This window comes from Sturnus vulgaris, unplaced genomic scaffold, assembly GCF_052056855.1.
Source record: "Sturnus vulgaris isolate bStuVul1 unplaced genomic scaffold, bStuVul1.hap1 Scaffold_173, whole genome shotgun sequence".
Lineage (NCBI taxonomy): Eukaryota > Metazoa > Chordata > Aves > Passeriformes > Sturnidae > Sturnus > Sturnus vulgaris.
In genome coordinates, this window is record NW_028276092.1 from 52,501 (window position 1) to 59,289 (window position 6,789).

Here is a 6,789-nt window from a genome sequence, read left to right on the forward strand (position 1 = left end):
GTGGCGGCCGAATGCTGGGTAGACCTGTTGCCCTCGGCCGGCCTTTGGACGTGGCGGCCGAATGCTGGGTAGACCTGTTGCCCTCGGCCGGCCTTTGGACGTGGCGGCCTAATGCTGGTTAGACCTGTTGCCCTCGGCCGGCCTTTGTACCTGACGGCCGAATGCTGGGTAGACCTGTTGCCCTCGGCCTGCCGTTTTACCGGCCGGCCTAATGCTGAGTAGACCTGTTGCCCTCTGCCGGCCGTGTTACCGGCCGGCCTAATGCTGGGTAGACCTGTTGCCCTCGGCCGGCCTTTGGACGTGGCGGCCTAATGCTGGGTAGACCTGTTGCCCTCGGCCGGCCTTTGTACCTGACGGCCGAATGCTGGGTAGACCTGTTGCCCTCTGCCGGCCGGCCTAATGCTGGGTAGACCTGTTGCCCTCGGCCGGCCTTTGGACGTGGCGGCCTAATGCTGGGTAGACCTGTTGCCCTCGGCCGGCCTTTGGACGTGGCGGCCGAATGCTGGGTAGACCTGTTGCCCTCGGCCGGCCTTTGGACGTGGCGGCCTAATGCTGGGTAGACCTGTTGCCCTCGGCCGGCCTTTGGACGTGGCGGCCGAATGCTGGGTAGACCTGTTGCCCTCGGCCGGCCTTTGGATGTGGCGGCCTAATGCTGGGTAGACCTGTTGCCCTCGGCCGGCCTTTGGACGTGGCGGCCTAATGCTGGGTAGACCTGTTGCCCTCGGCCGGCCGTGTTACCGGCCGGCCTAATGCTGGGTAGACCTGTTGCCCTCGGCCGGCCTTTGGACGTGGCGGCCGAATGCTGGGTAGACCTGTTGCCCTCGGCCGGCCTTTGGACGTGGCGGCCGAATGCTGGGTAGACCTGTTGCCCTCGGCCGGCCTTTGGACGTGGCGGCCGAATGCTGGGTAGACCTGTTGCCCTCGGCCGGCCTTTGGACGTGGCGGCCTAATGCTGGGTAGACCTGTTGCCCTCGGCCGGCCGTGTTACCGGCCGGCCTAATGCTGGGTAGACCTGTTGCCCTCGGCCGGCCTTTGGACGTGGCGGCCGAATGCTGGGTAGACCTGTTGCCCTCGGCCGGCCTTTGGACGTGGCGGCCTAATGCTGGGTAGACCTGTTGCCCTCGGCCGGCCTTTGGACGTGGCGGCCGAATGCTGGGTAGACCTGTTGCCCTCGGCCGGCAGTGTTACCGGCCGGCCTAATGCTGGGTAGACCTGTTGCCCTCGGCCCGCCGTGTTACCGGCCAGCCGAATGCTGGGTAGACCTGTTGCCCTCGGCCGGCCTTTGTACGTGGTGGCCGAATGCTGGGTAGACCTGTTGCCCTCGGCCGGCCTTTGGACGTGGCGGCCTAATGCTGGGTAGACCTGTTGCCCTCGGCCGGCCTTTGGACGTGGCGGCCTAATGCTGGGTAGACCTGTTGCCCTCGGCCGGCCTTTGTACCTGACGGCCGAATGCTGGGTAGACCTGTTGCCCTCGGCCGGCCGTGTTACCGGCCAGCCGAATGCTGGGTAGACCTGTTGCCCTCGGCCGGCCTTTGTACCTGACGGCCGAATGCTGGGTAGACCTGTTGCCCTCGGCCGGCCGTCTTTCCGGCTGGCCTAATGCTGGGTAGACCTGTTGCCCTCGGCCGGCCCTGGTACCGGCCGGCATAATGCTGGGTAGACCTGTTGCCCTCGGCCGGTCTTTGTCTCTGGCCACCCGCGGCGTGGTAGTCCTGTTACCGTCGGCCGGCCTTGCAGCCCGGCCGCCGCGCGATGGCGCCCCGTCTCTTCCATCGGACGCGCGGCCCCCTTGTCGTCTCTGCAGCGGCGAGCACGCCTTCGGCGGTCGGCCTGCACGTCCGGCATGACCGCGGGCACTGGCAGCCCAGCAGGCAGCCCTGCTCTCGCGTCTTCTTCCCCCCGGCGAAAGGCGGGGCGTGAAGGCGGGCGACTTTCGGTCCCAGCCGTGCCCAGGTGTCCCTGCCGGCTCCGTGCGCCAGCATCCACTGGCGAGCTCCGCCGGCCTCTTCCCCAGCCGCGGCCCCTGTCCGCTCCGCCGTCATGGTGCCGGCACCCCACTTCCCCAAGCGCTCCCCGACAGGAGCAGGCAGCGTTGTCGCGCCCCCTCCCCGTGCTCGAATGGACCGCGGCCCTGCTCCGGGCTTCATTTCTGCAGCGCGCTCGCTCGCTCGCTCGCTCGCTCGCGCGCTCCCTCCCTCCCCCCCCCCTCCCCCCTCCCCCCGGCCGCCCACCCGCCGCGCTGCCGCCCTGCCGCAGGCTTGAGCGGCGCCGGGGCGGAGGAGGAAGGAACGCCACCAAAGCAAAAGGCTCCGAGAAAGCTGAACAGAGAGCTTCTTTGACCAGGGACAGACGGCGCCAATCATCCCGCCGCCATCCCTGCTTGTGCACCAGGCTCTCCGCCTGCCGACCTCGGCATCAGCCTCCCGCCGCCGCCGTGTAAACTGCCCGGTGGGACCGTGGGCGGGGGCAGGAAGAGGCTGAAAGTGCTGCCAGGGAGGCTGATGGCGGAGGGCGGGGTCGCCCCCAACCGACAATGGGCAGGGCCCGAGGCAGTCTGAAAGCGCTGCCAGGGAGGCTGATGGCGGAGGGCGGGGTCGCCCCCAACCGACAATGGGCAGGGCCCGAGGCAGTCTGAAAGCGCTGCCAGGGAGGCTGAGGGCGGGGGGCGGGGCGCCCCCAACCGACAATGGGCAGGGCCCGAGGCAGTCTGAAAGCGCTGCCAGGGAGGCTGAGGGCGGGGGGCGGGGCGCCCCCAGCCGACAATGGGCAGGGGCCCGAGAGAGTCTGAAAGCGCTGCCAGGGAGGCTGACGGCGGGGGGCAGGGCGCCCCCAGCCGACAATGGGCAGGGGCGGGGAAAGTCTGAAAGCGCTGCATGGGAGGTTGATGGCGGAGGGCGGGCTCGCCCCCAGCGTTAATGGGTGGCTGCGGAAGACGGGGCAGGGACAGGGAGAGGGCAGGCGGCTTCGTGCCGGCCCCGGGCGCCTCGACAGCGAGCCCTCACGGCCCCCCAAACCCGCGCCGAGGCCCCAAGAGCTCTGCAGACCTTCCGCGGAAGAACCGGCCCGAAAGCGGCCACCCGCTTGCCGACGGCGGCGCCGGTCGCCTCGATGCAGCCGCCTCCGTGGGGCGGGAAGGGGCAGGGCGAGTTGTGCCAGGGCGCGGCGGCTTTGGGCCGAGTTTCGCTGCACGTACGTGCTTCCCCTGGCTGTGCTGCGGCCCGTGAGGTTCTGTTTTGTGGTGGGGGGGGGCTCTGTAGGTAGGGTCTCTGGGGGACGGGGGAGGAGGCGTGGGGTAGGGAGGACGCCGTTTGGGGGGGTCAGTGTGTCAGCAGGGCGAGAACCGGGCACAGGCCCTCCGTCAGCTCGGCTGTGGGCCCAAAGGGATCACAAATAAGATTTGGCAAGAGTTTTGTTTTCCGGAAAAGATTTTCTTTCCGAGTAAATAGAAGAGGCAATCATTCAAAAAAGGCAAAGAGGAAATGAAACAAATCAAATCAAATCAAAACAAAACAAAACAAAACGAAATAAAATAAAATAATAAAATGAAATGAAAAGAAATGAAATGAAATGAAATGATGAAATAAAATGTTGTCGAAAATATGTCTTGGTCTTGAAATCGATTCTGCCGGGCGGGGCAAGGCTGCTGGAGCACTTGGGCTCCGGAGCGTTAAGAGGCTGTGGGGTTTCCCCGGCTCCGAGATGGTACAAGGATGCCTCGTCTACCCGGATCCGCGAAACGTGGCCCGTCCCGCGGCGGCCAGGTCGACGCGGCTCCGGGGCCGGTGGCGTGGGACCGCCGTCGCCGGCGAAGGCGCAGCGGCGGCGGCCGTGGCCGCGACGACCAGGTCTACACGACTCCGGGAAACTTGGCCGGTCCCGCGGCGGCCAGGTCTACTGGGCTCCGGGATGGGCGGCCGCCGTGGCCGCGGCGACCAGGTCTACCCGCCTCCGGGACCGGCGGCGTGGGTCCGCCGTCGAGGGCGAGGGCGCTGCGACGGCCGCGGCGACCGGGTCTACCTAGCTCCGGTGCGACCCGGGCTGCGTGCAGCATGGCGAAGGTAGACCTGTGGTCCGCATCACGGCGTGGGCAGACCTGGTGTCCGCAGCATGGAGCGGGTAGACATGTTGTCCGCCGCATGGAGTGGGTAGACCTGTTGTCCGCGTAATGGAGTAGTTAGACCTGGTGTCCGCAGCTTGGAGTGGGTAGACCTGTTGTCCGCAGCAAGCCGTGGGTAGACCTGGTGTCCGCAGCATGCCCTGGGTAGACCTGGTGTCCGCAGCTTGGTAGACCTGTTGCCCGTTTCATGGCTGGGTAGACCTGGTGTCCGCAGCAAGCCGTGGGTAGACCTGGTGTCCGCAGCTTGGTAGACCTGTTGCCCGTTTCATGGCTGGGTAGACCTGTTGTCCGCAGCATTGAGTTGGTAGACCTGGTGTCCGCAGCATGCCCTGGGTAGACCTGGTGTCCGCAGCTTGGTAGACCTGTTGCCCGTTTCATGGCTGGGTAGACCTGTTGTCCGCAGCATTGAGTGGGTAGACCTGGTGTCCGCAGCATGCCCTGGGTAGACCTGGTGTCCGCAGCTTGGTAGACCTGTTGCCCGTTTCATGGCTGGGTAGACCTGGTGTCCGCAGCAAGCCGTGAGTAGACCTGTTGCCCGTTTCATGGCTGGGTAGACCTGGTGTCCGCAGCATGCCCTGGGTAGACCTGGTGTCCGCAGCTTGGTAGACCTGTTGCCCGTTTCATGGCTGGGTAGACCTGTTGTCCGCAGCAAGCCGTGGGTAGACCTGGTGTCCGCAGCTTGGTAGACCTGTTGCCCGTTTCATGGCTGGGTAGACCTGGTGTCCGCAGCTTGGTAGACCTGTTGCCCGTTTCATGGCTGGGTAGACCTGGTGTCCGCAGCAAGCCGTGAGTAGACCTGTTGCCCGTTTCATGGCTGGGTAGACCTGGTGTCCGCAGCATGCCCTGGGTAGACCTGGTGTCCGCAGCTTGGTAGACCTGTTGCCCGTTTCATGGCTGGGTAGACCTGTTGTCCGCAGCAAGCCGTGAGTAGACCTGTTGCCCGTTTCATGGCTGGGTAGACCTGTTGTCCGCAGCATGCCCTGGGTAGACCTGGTGTCCGCAGCTTGGTAGACCTGTTGCCCGTTTCATGGCTGGGTAGACCTGGTGTCCGCAGCATTGAGTTGGTAGACCTGGTGTCCGCTACATACCCTGGGTAGACCTGGTGTCCGCAGCTTGGTAGACCTGTTGCCCGTTTCATGGCTGGGTAGACCTGGTGTCCGCAGCATTGAGTTGGTAGACCTGGTGTCCGCAGCATGCCCTGGGTAGACCTGTTGTCCGCAGCTTGGTAGACCTGTTGCCCGATTCATGGCTGGGTAGACCTGGTGTCCGCAGCAAGCCGTGAGTAGACCTGTTGCCCGTTTCATGGCTGGGTAGACCTGGTGTCCGCAGCATGCCCTGGGTAGACCTGGTGTCCGCAGCTTGGTAGACCTGTTGCCCGTTTCATGGCTGGGTAGACCTGGTGTCCGCAGCAAGCCGTGAGTAGACCTGTTGCCCGTTTCATGGCTGGGTAGACCTGGTGTCCGCAGCATGCCCTGGGTAGACCTGGTGTCCGCAGCTTGGTAGACCTGTTGCCCGTTTCATGGCTGGGTAGACCTGGTGTCCGCAGCATGCCCTGGGTAGACCTGGTGTCCGCAGCTTGGTAGACCTGTTGCCCGTTTCATGGCTGGGTAGACCTGGTGTCCGCAGCATTGAGTTGGTAGACCTGGTGTCCGCAGCAAGCCGTGGGTAGACCTGGTGTCCGCAGCTTGGTAGACCTGTTGCCCGTTTCATGGCTGGGTAGACCTGTTGTCCGCAGCATTGAGTTGGTAGACCTGTTGCCCGTTTCATGGCTGGGTAGACCTGGTGTCCGCAGCTTGGTAGACCTGTTGCCCGTTTCATGGCTGGGTAGACTTGGTGTCCGCAGCAAGCCGTGAGTAGACCTGGTGCCCGTTTCATGGCTGGGTAGACCTGGTGTCCGCAGCAAGCCGTGGGTAGACCTGGTGTCCGCAGCTTGGTAGACCTGTTGCCCGATTCATGGCTGGGTAGACCTGTTGTCCGCAGCATTGAGTGGGTAGACCTGGTGTCCGCAGCATGCCCTGGGTAGACCTGGTGTCCGCAGCTTGGTAGACCTGTTGCCCGTTTCATGGCTGGGTAGACCTGGTGTCCGCAGCAAGCCGTGGGTAGACCTGGTGTCCGCAGCATGCCCTGGGTAGACCTGGTGTCCGCAGCTTGGTAGACCTGTTGCCCGTTTCATGGCTGGGTAGACCTGTTGTCCGCAGCATTGAGTTGGTAGACCTGTTGCCCGTTTCATGGCTGGGTAGACCTGGTGTCCGCAGCAAGCCGTGAGTAGACCTGTTGCCCGTTTCATGGCTGGGTAGACCTGGTGTCCGCAGCATGCCCTGGGTAGACCTGGTGTCCGCAGCTTGGTAGACCTGTTGCCCGTTTCATGGCTGGGTAGACCTGTTGTCCGCAGCAAGCCGTGGGTAGACCTGGTGTCCGCAGCATGCCCTGGGTAGACCTGGTGTCCGCAGCTTGGTAGACCTGTTGCCCGTTTCATGGCTGGGTAGACCTGGTGTCCGCAGCAAGCCGTGGGTAGACCTGGTGTCCGCAGCATGCCCTGGGTAGACCTGGTGTCCGCAGCTTGGTAGACCTGTTGCCCGTTTCATGGCTGGGTAGACCTGGTGTCCGCAGCAAGCCGTGAGTAGACCTGTTGCCCGTTTCATGGCTGGGTAGACCTGTTGTCCGCAGCATGC